The sequence below is a fragment of the Ornithorhynchus anatinus genome, chromosome X1, assembly GCF_004115215.2.
Source record: "Ornithorhynchus anatinus isolate Pmale09 chromosome X1, mOrnAna1.pri.v4, whole genome shotgun sequence".
In the NCBI taxonomy this organism is placed as follows: domain Eukaryota; kingdom Metazoa; phylum Chordata; class Mammalia; order Monotremata; family Ornithorhynchidae; genus Ornithorhynchus; species Ornithorhynchus anatinus.
Window position 1 is genome coordinate 102,252,678 of NC_041749.1, and position 15,640 is coordinate 102,268,317.

The window sequence follows — 15,640 nt, forward strand, 5'->3', positions numbered from 1 at the left end:
AGAACAATTTAGATCTTACATTTCACATATTCTAGAGATGACTGAGCTCAGATAGATGGAATATTAACTCTCAGAGGCTTAGCCTGTCACAGCCAAATGGAGGTCACAGGGAACAGCAGAATGAAGGACTCCCTGCCCTGTGGAAAATGACATTGGGATGCAGCATCTACCTGCTTTCACAACATCACTAAAATCCACCCTCTCCTCTCCATCCAAACTGCTACCACGGTAATACAGTCACTCATCCTATCCTGCCTGGATTACTGTGTCAGCCTCCTTGATGACCTCCAAGACTCCTGTTTCTCCCTACTCTAGTCCATACTTCACTCAGCTGCCCAGATCATTTTTACACAGAAAGTTTCAGGTCATGTCACCCCGCTCCTAAAAAAACTCCAGTGGTTGTCCATCCACTTCCTCATCAAACAAAAACTCCTCACCATTAGCTTTAAATCACTCCCCCACCTTGCCCCTCCATACCTCACCTTGCTACTCTCCTTCTACAACCCAGCCTGCAAACTTCACTCCTCTAATGCTAACTTTCTCACTGAGTCTTGATCTCGCTTATCTCACTGCCAACTCCTAGACCGCGTCCCAGCTCTGGCCTGGAAAGCCCTCCCTCCTCAAATCTGACTGACAATTACTCTTCCCGCCTTCAAAATCTTATTAAGGATGCAGCTCCTCCAAGAAGCCTTCCTAGATTAAGCCCCTCCTTTCCTCTTCTCCCACTCCCTTCTGCATTGCCCTAACTTGCTCCCTTTGTTCTTCCCCCTTCCCAGCCCCACAGCACTTATGTATCTGTAATTGATTTATTTGCATTGATGTTTGTCTCCCCCCTTCTAGACTGTAAGGTCATTGTGGGCAGGGAATATGTCTGTTTATTGTTGTACTCTCCCAAATGCTTAGTACAGTGCTCTGCACACAGTAAGTGCTCAATAAATATGACTGAATGAATAAACGAATGAATGACTCATTCACTATTCTACAGCTCTTATTCTTCACTCCCTCCAAAGTTCACAGAGGCAGCAAAAGTGAGTACAGAGGAGGCAAGGCCAATCAATCAAAAGAACTGGTCACCTACTGAGTGCAGAGCTCTAAGCTAAGCATTTTGGAGAGTGTAATAGAATTAATAATCATGATCCCTGCCCTCAAGGAAATTACGATCTAGTGGGGTAGACTGACGCTAAAGCCTGGGTGGAGAAAGTGACTTTTGGGTACTGGACAGTGAAAGGACATAGTACTGAGTGAGAGATTAGGATTCAGAAAATCCTCCAAGGATAATTGTCAATCCTAGCATAGAGCAGGGAAGAGGGCAGAATCACAACAGATTCCTTTGCCTATTTGGGGGGGGGGGCTGGGTAGAACTTCAAGAAATGGGAAGGCAACCCCTATTTACCTGAGTAATCTCAAGTGCTGTAGCTGGGAAATATCTCAGGAGGAGTGAGGAAGGCTTAAACCCTCCAGATTACATTAATCTCCCATGGAGAAAAGTCATGGCTGATGCAGGAGTGGGGAAAGCTGGGCAGACTGCAGGGGAGCCCTTTGGGGAGTTTGGCTCAATCCTCCCCACCTCCCCCACGTTGGCAAGCAGATTAGATGACTGATCTGAATGCGGCATAATTTGAGGATGATTTGACACTACTTGTGGCAACAAATGGCCACACAGAGGCAGCAGAGATGGGAGAAGAAAAATCTTAGACCTACAGATCCTGATTCTCGATTTCAGATAGAGTATTTAAGGAAACTTTTGTTCAATAGATTGGTTCAATATGGCATGTAAAATTTTTTGGAGCTTCCATTTTGGGCTACAGAGGAGGGAAAGGAAAGGCTAGACAGGTTGGTCTACAATCAATCAATCAATGGTTACTTAATTTTTCTGGTATTCGTTAAGCGTTTACTATGTATCAGGAACTGTACTAAGTACTGGGCTAGATAAAAGATACTTGGGTTGGACACAATCCCTGTCCCACAGAGGGCTCATGGTCTTAATCCCCATTTTACCCCATTTTACCCCATTTTACAGATGAGGTAACTGAGGCACAGAGAAGTTAAGTGACTTGCCCAAGGTCACAGCAGGCAAGTGGCAGAGCCAGGATTAGGAACAAGGTCCTCTGACTCCCAAGCCTGTGCTCTTTCCATTAGGCACGCTGCTTCTCTTATCAATCATCAAGCAGCATGGTTTAGGGGATACATCATGGGCCTGGGAGTCAGAAGGACCTGGATTATATTCCCAGCTCCACAACTTGTCTGCTGTGTGACCTTGGGCAAGGAACTTAACTTATATGTGCCTCAGTTCCCCTCAACTGTAAAATGGGGATGAAGACTGTGAGCCCCATGTGGGACAGGGACTGTGTCCAACCTAATTAACCTGTATCTACTCCAATGCTTAGAACAGTGCTCGGCACATAGTAAGTGCTTAAAGTACCATAATTATTATCATTCTAAATCAATCAATCAAATGGTATTTATTGAGCACTTAGTGTGTGCAGAGAACTGTACACCATGTAAAGAGCACGGGCTTTGGAGTCGGAGGTCATGAGTTCGAATCCCAGCTCTGCCACTTGTCAGCTGTGTGACTGTGGGCAAGTCACTTAACTTCTCTGGGCCTCAGTTCCCTCATCTGTAAAATGGGGATTAAGACTGTGAGCCCCATGTGGGACAACCTGATTCCCCTATGTCTACCCCAGCGCTTAGAACAGTGCTCTGCACATAGTAAGCGCTTAACAAATACCAACATTATTACTAAGGACTTAGGGGTGTACTATATGATGGAGTCTATCAATTTTCTAGACTGTAAGCCCGGTGTGGGCAGGGATTGTCTCTCATTAGTGCTGAATTGTACTTTCCAAGCGCTTAATACTGTGCTTTGCACACAGTAAGCTCTCAATAAATACGACTGACTGGATTGAATGAATCAATCCATCAATCAACGGTATTTATTGAATACTTACTGTGTGCAGAGCACTGTATTAAGTCCTTAGGAAAGTACAGTACAACAGGTAGACACGTACCCTACCCATGACAGGCTTACAGTCTAGAAGGGGAGACAGACATTAAAATAAATTACAGATAGGGAAAATCAATTAATCATATTTACTGAGCACTTACTATGTGCAGAGCACTGTACTAAGCACCTGGAAGAATACAATGACAGAGTATAAGGATTTGTAGATGTGATATGGGTGGCTGAGGGTGGGATGGGTATCAAAGTGCTTTAGGGGTATAAATTCCAGGAAATAAGCAACACAGAAGGGAGAGTGAATAGGGTGGGGAAATGGGGTGTTAGGGAAGGCTTCTTGAAAACAATGTTTTTAGTAGGACTTTGAGCATGGGAAGAGTGGTGTTCTTTGAGATAAAGCCCACTTCAATAGTATTTAATGAGCGCTTACTATGTGCAGATCACTGTACTAAGCACTTGGAATGTACAATTCGGCAAACAGCCCACTTACCCATATACCCAGTTCTCCCATCCTATCAGGAAGGCCAGACCAAAGGAACCCCAGCAAAAGAGCTTTCTCTGACCCTGGGCACTAAAAGAGATTTTAGGGTCCTGGAAAGTGAGGGAACAGTGTCCTCATGAGCACTAGTTTGGACCTGGGCCAGGCTGGAACAAAGGGAGGGGACTTGGGGAAGGATCCTAGGTCCAAAAGAGAGGAAAACCTGACCCAGGAACCTCCCAAACTGGGAAGAACATACCAATCTTCTCCCAAGGCCTCAGTCTCTTGATCAGAATGTGACCAAGTTTCAATTTCTGCTTTATTGTTGTACGGGCCTAAGCTAACCTGTCACCCATGTTTGGATGCTACGAAGGGTAATAATAATAATAATGTTGGTATTTGTTAAGCACTTACTATGTGCAGAGCACTGTTCTGAGTGCTGGGGGAGATACAGGGGAATGAGGTTGTCCCACGTTAGGCTCACAGTCTTCATCCCCTTTTTACAGATGAGGGAACTGAGGCACAGAGAAGTGAAGTGACTTGCCCACAGTCACACAGCTGACAGGTGGCAGAGCGGGGATTCGAACCCATGACCTCTACCTCCCAAGCCTGGGCTCTTTCCACTGAGCCACACTGCTTATATGCCTGGAATTAAATGACTTCCTGCTTGAAAAGAAAGAGAAGGAGTTGTCATGAGCCAACGAGGCCTCTGAGAGATCCTATTCTGTCTATCCATGTGATAACACTAGAAATTATGAACTATGACATCAGAATAGTATTTAAAAACTGTCCTGCAAACCCCTGCAACCAGGATGCCACCCAAATCGCCACACAGGGTGGCTACAGGCCTGGCTTCAGGTGGTAAGGGAGATTGGCAGCCACATCAGGGAGCACCACAGCTGGGGCAGCGGACAGAACGGCAGAGGGGCCGCCACACCAGTCTGAGAGGATTTTCTGCTCAGACCTTTTGAGGAATGGCCATTTGAAAATTCTCTAATTGTGTGAATAACATTGTTAGTAGGCTGCATTCATCATTTGCTTTTACTATTTTTGTGTTCTGGATGTAGGTCTGAGCGGACTTCTGTAAAATATTCCATATTATGCCATCATGTTACAATCCTTGCCCAGAATTACGCACACAGTGCCACATACATTCATCATCATCATCATCATCATCATCATCAATGGTGTTTATTGAGCACTTACTGTGTGGCCAACACTGCACTCCCACTCCCTTCTGTGTCAACCTTGCACTTGGATTTGCACCCTGTATTCACCCCTCCTCCAGCCCCACAGTATTTATGTACATATCCATAATTTATTTATTTATATTAATGTCTGTCATCTACCCTCTAAACTGTAAGCTCACTGAGGCCAGGGAACATATCTACCAACTCTATTATACTGCACTCTCCCAAGCTGTTAGTACAGTGCTCCGCACACAGTAAGCGCTCAATAAATACGATTGATTAATTGATTCAATACAACAGAGACGATAGACACGTTCCCTGCCTACAGGGGATATAGTCAATAGGGGGAAACAGACGTTAATATAAATAAATAATGAATAATATATAATTTTGACATATGTACCTAAGTGCTGTGGGGTTGAGGGTGGGGCGACTATCAAGTGCCCAAAGGTAACAAACCCAAGTGCATAAACAACACAGAAGGAAGAGTGAAACTGGGAAAAGAGGGCTTAATCGGGGAAAGGCCTCTTGGAGGAGATGTGACCTCAGTAATGCTTTGAAGGTGGAGAGAGTGGTGGTCTGGTGTATATGGAGGAGGAGGGAATTCCAGGCTAGGGGGAAGATGTGGGAAAGGGGTCGGAGGTGAGATAGACAAGATTGGGGCACAGTGAGTAAGCTGGCGCTAGGAGAGCAAAGTGTGCAGGCTGAGCTGTAGTGGGAGAGTAGAGAGGTGAGGTAGGAGGGGACGAGCTGATTGAGTGCTTTAAAGCCAATGATAAGGAGTTTCTTTACACTGGGGCAGCGACCCTAGGGAGGGGGTCGCAATTTTTTTTCCATCCCAGGCCAGCCAAATGTCTGAAAGAGACCCTCCTCTGAACCATACAGCTGATGTAACTGAACACGGCATGACTCAAGGTACTTAGCTGTTTCAACAAATGGCCACACGGGGACAGCAAAGGATACCGAAAAAAGATTCTAGACTTTGCCACAAGCAGGGATTTTTAAAGACAATAAACAGATTCAATTTGACACAAACTTGGGCAAAGATATATATTTTGGGGGGTTATTGGGCTGTGGATAGGGAAAGGAAAGACAGTGAAAATCAAGGTGACGCTCAGTTGACCATACTGGTCATGAGAAAGGGCCAGTGAAATGATAGGTGCCAGGATAAGGCCATCCCATATGAGGACAAAATGGTTGATCAGTCTATCAATCAGTCAGTCAATCAATGGTATTTAGTGGGCACTTACCGTGTGCAGAGCACTGTACTAAGCGCTTGGAAGAGTGCAATACAAGAGCATTGGTAGACGTGATCCCTGCCCACAAGAAGCTTACATGACTTCTCCTCACCTAGAAACTCTGTTCTTCTTGTTCTCAGATTGCAGCAACACAATCGTGGGAACTCTGGCTTGTAAGGGAAAAATTTGAATGGGTGAAGTCACCTGTCATTAGTAATGTGGGAAAGGGGGGAGAGGCCCTGTGGCAGCAAGAGGAGACAATAATAGTGATAATTGTGATATTTGTTAGGGGCCAAGCACTAGGGTAAATACAGTTCATTCAGATCAGACACAGCCTTTGTCCCACATGAGACTCCCAGTCTCAGAGGTAGGGAGAACAGATAGTTAAGCCCTTGTTTACAGATGACAAAACTGAGGCACAGAGAAGTTAAGTGACTTGCCCAAGGTCCCACAGCAGGCAAGGGGCAGAGGCAGAATTAGAACCCAGGTCCACTGACTCCCAGGCCTGTGCTTTTTCCATTTGGCTACCCTGCTTCTCACTAAGCATTTTTCTATAAAAACTTTCAGGGCATGTCATCCAGCTCCTCAAAAAACTCCAGTGGTTGCCCATCCACCTCTGCATTAAACAAATACTCCTCACCTTTGGCTTTAAAGCATTCCACCACCTTGCCCCCTCCTACCTCACCTCACTACTCTTCACAGTCTTCACTCCTCTAGTGCTAACCTTCTCACTGTGCCTCCATCTCACCTGTCTCATCGCTGACCCCTAGACCACGTCTGGCCTGGAATGCCTTCCCTCCTCTAATCCAACAGACTTCAATCATTCATTCACTCAATCGTATTTATTGAGCGCTTACTGTCTTGTCTTATGCTGTCGATTCACCTCCCACCCATAGTGATGCCAGAAAGCCCCATCTCTATCTGCAGTTGTTCTGGTAGTGTATCCATAGAGTTTTCTTAGTAAAAATATGGAAGTGGTTTACTACTGTTTTGTTCTGTGCAGTAAACTTGAGTCTCCGCCCTCGACTCCCTCCCATGCCGCTGCTGCCCAGCACAGTGGGGTTTTGCCTTGTAGCAGATTGCCTTCCACTAGCTAGCCACTGGCCAACCTAGGAATGGAATGGGTAGGCCTCTGCTTGACTCTCCCTTCCATAGTCGAGACTGGTAGAGGACTGAAAATTCTCCAGGTGCGAACCTTGAGAGGGGCATCACTTGCTTACATAGCTGTAATTTATTCATTTGTATTGATGTCTGTCTCTCCCCTCTAGACTGTGAGCTCCTTGTGGGCAGGGAATGTGCCTGTTTATTGTTGCATTGTACTCTCCCAGGCACTTAGTACAGTGCTCAGCACACAGGAAGTGCTCAATAAATGTGATTGAATGAATGAACTAAGCCACATGCTTCTTGGCTGCTTCGAAGAACAGAAGTGAAGCAGCAGAGAGAGCATGAGCTGATGTTTATGGAGGAAAGGGATGTGAGGTTGATGGAAGAAAGGGAGCAAAAGCTTGTGGGGGCAGGGAATGTCTACCAACTCCATTCATTCATTCATTCATTCCATAGTATTTATTCAGTGCTTACTATGTGCAGAGAGCTGTACTAAGCACTTGGAATGTACAATTCGGCAACAGAGACCATCCCTGCCCAATGACGGGCTTACAGTCTAATCGGAGGAGACAGACGGACAAAAACAAGACAACATAATCATGATAAATAGAATCAAGAGGATGTATACCTCATTAACAAAATAAATAGGGTAATAAAAATATATACAAATGAGCACAGTGCTGAGGGGAGGGGAGGGGGAAGGAGCAGAGGGAAAGGGAGCTTAGCTGAGGGGAGGTGAAGGGGGAGGGAGCAGAGGGTGGAGGGGGAGCAGAGGGAAAAGGGGAAGCTCAGTCTGGGAAGGCCTCTTGGAGGAGGTGAGCTCTCAGTAGGGCTTTGAAGAGGGGAAGGGAGTTGGTTTGGCATAGGTGAGGAGGTAGGGCATTCCAGGACAGCAGTAGGACGTGGGCCAGAGGTCGACGGCAGGATAGGCGTGAACGGGGGACGGTGAGGAGGTGAGCGGCAGAGGAGTGCTCTCCCAAGCGCTTAATACAGTGCTGTGTACACAGTCAGAGCTCAATAAATGACACAGATTGACTGACAGATGAAAACATCGAGGTGAAAGGGGGCTTTTTCATTCCCTGTGGAGTAGGGAATGTACCACACGTATCTAACAATTTTTGAAAAGCTCGTTGTGGGCAGAAAATGTGTCTGTTATACCGTACTCTTCCAAGCGCTTAGTACAGTGCTCTGCACACAGTAAGCACAGAACAAATACGAGTGACAGAAAACGTGGGCCAGCTTAAGAAGCCAAGTGGGACCCATTACATGTGCATTGGGCTCATTGCAGATGCTATCACCCAAGATGCCACAGGGGGAGTCGGTCAACCGTTCTGAGTTCAGCTCTGGCCCAATTCGTTTTAGAGGGTTTGAGAGTATACTATGTCTGACTGGTTAAAAACCAAAAAGTCACAAAAACAATATCTTCCCTGGTTCTATTTATCTCCTTGAGCTAGAACTCAAGCTCCCAGATCTTTCAGGTTGCTTGACTGTTCATAGGCTTAAACTGTATCTTTCTCATTTCATCCTTCTTTCCCCCCTACATGGCTTCTCCTCAGTTCCTCTAAAATGGACGTCCTTGGTAGTCCATTTTAGAAGCAGCATTTAGAAGGGAAGCAGCGTGGTTCAGTGGAAAGAGCCTGGGCTTGGGAGTTAGAGGTCATGGGTTTGAATCCTGGCTCTACCACTTGTCAGCTGTGTGACTGTGGGCAAGTCATTTAACTTCTCTGTGCCTCAGTTCCCTCATCTGTAAAATGGGGATTAAGACTATGAGCCTCAAGTGGGACAACCTGATTACCCTGTATCTCCCCCAGCGCTTAGAACAGTGTTCTGTGCAAAGTAAGCGCTTAACAAATACCAACATTATTATTATTAGTTCCCAACCCTAGCATCAAACCCCTAGTGGCAAAACATCCTTCACTAGCTGCTCCCAAGTTTTGCAATGCTCTGACATGCCCTTAGGCCCCTAACACAATTCCTCAGGAGTCAGGTGTTTTCTGCATTTGCTTGGTTCAAGTCAGGTGCTGGCCAGAAAGCTGTAGATATGTTAATGACTTTCCTCTACCATTCAGTCAGCTATTATCTATTTAATAGTCCCTGGCCTTTGCGGGACAGTTTAAAAGTGCAAGTCACATATTCTAGAGAGCTGTGTATACAAATAGATAAAATATTAGCCCTCAGAGACTTGTCCAGCCGGGTTTGAGAGTCATGGCCCAGGGGTTCCCCTTGTTGACCAGCCCCAAGTTACAAATCTATCTTTTACTTGTGGTTAAAATGACTCCGAGATTCATTCATGCATTCAATCGTATTTATTGAGTGCTGACTATGTGCAGAGCACTATACTAAGCACTTAATTAAAATAGTGCATCAGCAACAAAAGCAAAATGAAACAAAACAAAAATATTACCAAAACCCTGCAGAACAAACACAATCAAACATAACTCACAGACCCCCTCCTCAGCTATCGCTTCATCTTGCCTCCCCTTCTTGTCCAGATTCCTTGAACAGGCTATATACAACCACTGCCTTCATTTCCTCTCCACCAACTCTTTTCTTGACCCTCTGCAATCTAGTTTTTCGCCCCTGCCCTCCTCCCTTCCTTAACTTCTATTTTTAACCACTCAATCTCCAATGGCTCCTTCCCCTCTGCCTTCAAACATGCCCACGTCTCCCCCATCCAAAAAAAACCCTCTCTCGACCCCACTTCCCCTTCCAGTTATCGCCCTATCTCCCTACTACCCTTCCTTTCCAAAATCCTAGAACAAGTTGTCTACAATCGCTGCTTAGAATTCCTTAACTCCCATTCTCTCCTGGGCCCCCTCCAATCTGGCTTCCGTCCCCTCCACTCTACCGAGACTGCTCTCTCTAAGGTCACCCATGACCTCCTTCTTGCCAAATCCAATGGCTCCATTCTAATCCTCCTTGACCTCTCTGCTGCCTTTGACACTGTCGACTATCCCCTCCTCCTCCACACCTTATCTCACGTTGGCTTCACGGGCTTTGTCCTCTCCTGGTTCTCCTCTTATCTCTCTGGCCGGTCATTCTCGGTCTCCTTCGCAGGCGCCTCCTCCCCCTCCCATCCTTTAACTGTTGGAGTTCCTCAAGGGTCAGTTCTTGGCCCTCTTCTGTTCTCCATTTACACTCACTCCCTCGGTGAACTCATTCGCTCTCACCGCTTTGACTACCATCTCTTCGCAGATGACACGTAGATCTACATCTCTGCCCCTGTCCTCTCCCCCTCCCTTCAGGCTCGCATCTCCTCCTGCCTCCAGGATGTCTCCACCTGGATGTCGGCCTGCCACCTAAAACTCAACATGAGCAAGACTGAGCTCCTCATCTTCCCTCCCAAGCCTGGTCCTCTCCCGCACTTCCCTATCACTGTGAATGGCACGACCATCCTTCCCGTCTCTCAGGCCCGCAATCTCGGTGTCATCTTTGACTCGTCTCTCTCGTTCACCCCACACATCCTACCCGTTACCAAGACCTGCTGGTTTCACCTTTACAATATCGCCAAGATCCGCCCTTTCCTCTCCACCCAAATGGCTACCTTACCGCTATGGGCTCTCGTTATATCCCGGCTAGACTACTGTGTCAGCTTTCTCTCTCATCTCCCTTCTTCCTCTCTCGCCCCGCTCCGGTCTATTCTTCACTCCGCTGCCCGGCTCATCTTCCTGCAGAAACGCTCTGGGCATGTCACTCCCCTTCTTAAACACCTCCAGTAGTTGCCTATCAACCTCCACTCCAAACAAAAACTCCTCACTCTAGGCTTCAAGGCTCTATATCACCTTTCCCCTTCCTACCTCTCCTCCCTTCTCTCTTTCTACTGCCCACCCCGCACGCTCCGCTCCTCTGCCGCCCACCTCCTCACCGTCCCTCGGTCTCGCCCATCCCGCCGTCGACCCCTGGGCCACGTCCTCCCGCGGTCCTGGAATGCCCTCCCTCCTCACCTCCGCCAAACTAATTCTCTTCCCCTCTTCAAAACCCTACTTAAAACTCACCTCCTCCAAGAGGCCTTCCCAGACTGAGCTCCCCTTCTCCCTCTACTCCCTCTACCGCCCCCCTTCACCTCTCCGCAGCTTAACCCTCTTTTCCCCCCATTTCCCTCTGCTCCTCCCCCTCTACCTTCCCATCCCCTCAGCACTGTACTTGTCTGCTCAACTGTATATATTTTCATTACCCTATTTATTTTGTTAATGAGATGTACATCGCCTTGATTCTATTTAGTTGCCATTGTTTTTACGAGATGTTCTTCCCCTTGACTCTATTTATTGCCATTGTTCTTGTCTGTCCGTCTCCCCCGATTAGACTGTAAGCCCGTCAAACGACAGGGACTGTCTCTATCTGTTGCCGACTTGTTCATTCCAAGCGCTTAGTACAGTGCTCTGCACATAGTAAGTGCTCAATAAATACTATTGAATGAATGAATGAATAGTTTTTGAACCTTTCAATCCAGTGGTTTGCACTCTCCAAAGTCAAGTCCAGTGAGTTTTACCAAATGTCCTTGAACTCTCTGTCACCTTCAAAACTGTTGACCACTCCCTTCTTCATAGTATGCTACCTGATCTACAGTTGGCAATCTCAGTATTCTCCTGCTTCTCCAACTTTCCTTTGCTGAGTCCTCTTCCGCTTGCCATCCCCTGACTGTGGGTGGCCCTAGCTCTTGTCCCTCCCTACTCACTCTCATGGGGAACTCATTCCTTTCAATAGCTTCAGCTGCCATCTCTATGCAGATGGACTCCCAAATCTATCTCTCTAACCCTGACTTCCTCCTTACTGGGCAGTTCCACATCTCTTCTTACCTTCAGGACATCTCCACGTGGAAAGCCCACCACCCCTTCACACACATGGTATCCAAAACTGGCCTTCTCATCTTCTTTACTAAACTCTTCTCCTATTAACCCCCATCTCCACTGATAATGCCTCCATCTCCATTAATAACACCATGATTTTCACCATGGTCCTCCCCAGGATTTAAGCCCGCAACTCCTCACTCTCATTATGCTCTCACATCTAATCTACCTCTATAGCTTGCCAAATTTTTTCTCAAAACCTCTCATGGAGTCTCTTTTTTCTCTCTACGCATACAGAGAGAGCCACTACCCTGGATCAAGTATAAGCTGGGAAACAGCGGGACCTAGTGGAAAGAGCACAGGCCTGGGAGTCAGACAACCTGGGTTCTAATTCCAGCTCTGTCACTTGCCTGCTTGGTGACCTTGGCAAAGTCACTTAACTTTTCTGGGCCTCAGTTTCCTCATCTGTTAAATGGGGATAAAATACCTCTTCTCCTTCCCCGTGAAGCTGTGAATCGCTATGTGGGACAGGGACTGTGTCTGACCTGATTATCTTGAATTTACCACAGTGCTTAGCACAGCACTTGGCACATAATAAGCACTTAACAATGATTATTATGATTAAACTATTCTATCAGCTTCCTCATTGGTCTCCTTGTCCCCAGGCTCTTTCCCCTCAGTCTATATACATTGCTGCCAGGATAATCTTCCTGAAATGTTGCTCAACACATTTTTTCCCTTTCTCAAACCCCTCCAATGGTTGCCCATCTTCCTCATTATCAAGCCAAGATTCTTCATGTTCAGAACAGAACTCCTCATTTTCCCACCCTACCTTGTCCTCCCCTGATTTTGCCACCACTGGAGACAGCACCACCATCCTCCCTGTCTCACAAACCCCTAACCTTAGCATTGTTCTCCACTTGTCTCTCCCTAGTGCATCCACATATTCAGTCTGTCACTAAATCCTGTTGGGTCAACAGCTAAAAATTTGCTAAAACTCCCCTTTCTCTCCATCCAAACTGCTGCCATGCTGATACAAGCATTCATCATTTTCTGCCTTGACTATTGCATCAGCCTCCTTGCTGACCTCCCTAACTCCTGTCTCTCCCCACTCCAGTCCCTACTTAAATCTGGTGCCCAGATCATTTTTTTTCTACAAAACCATTCAATCCACATTTCCCCACTCCTCAGGAACCTCCAGTGGTTACCCATCTTCCACTGCATCAGACAGAAATTCCTTACCATCAGCTTTAAAGCACTCAATCACCTTGCCTCCTCCTTTCTTAACTCACTGACTTCCTACTACAACCCAGCACGCTCACTTCATTCCTCTAATGCTGTAACTCAATCTCATTTATCTCGCTGCCAACCCATCGCCCAACTATTGAGTCAGTGAGACTTGGAGAGTTAGTAGAGAAGGGAAGCAGCATGGCTCAGTGGAAAGAGCCTGGGCTTGGGAGTCAGAGGTCATAGGTTCGAATCCTGGCTTTGCCACTTGTCAGCTGTGTCACTTCACTTCTCTGTGCCTCAGTTACCTCATCTGTAAAATGGGGGTTAACTGTGAGCCTCACATGGGACAACCTGATTACCCTGTGTCTACCCCAGCACTTAGAACAGTGCTCTGCACATAGTAAGTGCTTAACAAATACCAACATTTTTTTGGCAGGGGGGGTTCTAATCCCAGCTCCACCACTTGTCTGCTGTGTGACCTTAGGCAAGTCACTTGAGTTCTCTGTGCCTCAGTCACCTCGTTTGTAAAATGGGGAATAAGGCTGTGAACCCTATGCGGAACAGGGACTGTGTCCAACCGATTTTGCTTGTATCCACCTCCAGAGCTCAGTACAGTGCCTGGCACATAGTATGCACTTATCCAATACCAAAATTAGAGAGCCTTTAAAGCCAACTCATCTGTGCTTCAGTTTCTTCATCTATAAAATGGAGATTCAATATCTGTTCCCCCTTCCCATTAGACTGTGAGCCCCCCAAGGGACAGGAACTGTGTTTCATCTGCCTGTATTGTATCTCCCCCAGTGCTTAGCGCAGACCAAGAACTTATCTAATGCCACAATTATTAAATTATTAGGGTAGGGCATGGAAGCATGGAAGTAGGTTCCAGACCAAGCTGAAGGCCCTACAGAGCTGAAGCCCTGTTCAACCTTCTCTACACTGTGAAATCTAGACCCTTCACAGATGCCATATCATGGTCACTTGCAAGCCATACTCAGCATCAAGTGCCAGGACAGAAACACAAACAACAAAGTCAGTCTTCTAGCATCGAGGTTATGGCTCCTCTCAACACAGCTGTGTTGGCTGGAACATGTGAAGGGAATGAAAGAAAACAGCACATCCAAACTGCTGCTGTATGGTGAGCTGAAATTGGACAAACAAAAACAAGGGAGGCAGAGGAAATATCTTAAGGACTTAGTGAAAGAAACCTTCAGACAGTACTGCATCTCAGCTAAAAACTGGGAGACAACTGTGGCAGTGACCAGCAAGGAACACTGACATCAAGAAAAGGGTGTCTTTTTGAGCAGATAACTTTGAGAAGACCATCAGACAAACAGACAAAAGTGAAAAGAGCATCAGGTGCTGCAAGCAACAAGCACTGCAGTCCAGGAAAATACAGTCTGTGTGAGTATTTATGAAGTGCTTACTATGGGTAGAGCATTGGACTAAGCAATGGGGGAAAATACCCAGGTGGGACTTGGTCCCTAGTCCCTCGTGGGGTGTAGGCAGAGCTGGGGGCATCTACATTGGCCATTTTAGCCACACAGGTACCTGTGAGTAGACTTTCACCATCAGTAGAATCTTCTTCCTGTTTGAAGGCAATTATGTGTGTTAGAGAGAAAGAGACCTTGTTGTTGATACAGTGAAACCTTCAGGCAGAAAAGTGGGTCAAACAAAATTGGAAAGGATTTCTGCCCCAAGGCAAAGAAAATCTGTTTTGAACTTGAAATTGAATCCCTCATTTGAAGACATGATCATGTCATTTAGAAATGCCCTCAAGTAGGAGTAACTCAATCTTATATCTAAGAGACTAATGATTGCCCCAGTGATTTTCCTCCTAAGCTTCACCAGCTGAGCAAGGCCATGGCCTTAATAGGAAAAGCAATGCTCTCCTGGAAAGTGGGAATGCGCTAGTCTTGGATCGACAGTTAATTCAACATTTTTATGTGCCCAGATGTCTTGGGGGAAGTCCAGCCCCCTCCAAGGCCATAGGGATCTTGCCCTTGCTAGGGTTCATCCCTTCCTGTTGACATTACTGGTATTACTCTATGACTTGGCTCACCTGGAACCTGAATTACACTCACTTCTCCTATAGCATGGGGGTTACATTCCTGATGAATCCCATTCATTCATTCAATTGTACTTATTGAGTTCTTACTGTGTGCAGAGCACTGTACTAAGCTCTTTGAAAGTACAATTCAGCAACAAATAGAGACAATCCCTGCCCACAATGGGCTCATAGTCTAGATTGGAGGAGACAGGCATCAAAACAAGTAAACAGGCATCAGTAGCATCAATATTAATAAGTAGAATTATAGATATATATGCATCTATTAATATAAATAGAATTATAAATAGGTACATATATATGCCGGTGCTGTGGGAGGGAAGGGGGTAGATCAAAGGGAGCGAGTCAAGGTGATGGGGAGGGGAGAGGGAGCAGAGGGAAAGGGGGGCTTAGTCTGGGAAGGCCTCCTGGAGGAGGTGAGCCTCCTGTAGGGCTTTGAAGGGGGGAAGTGTGATCGTTTGATGTGAAAGGAAACCACAAATATGCATGCAAACATGGAAGCACTGTGGCCTAGTGGATAAAGCATGGGCCAGGGACCCAGAGGACCTGGGTTCTAATTCCGGCTCTGCCACTTGCCTGCTGTGTGACCATG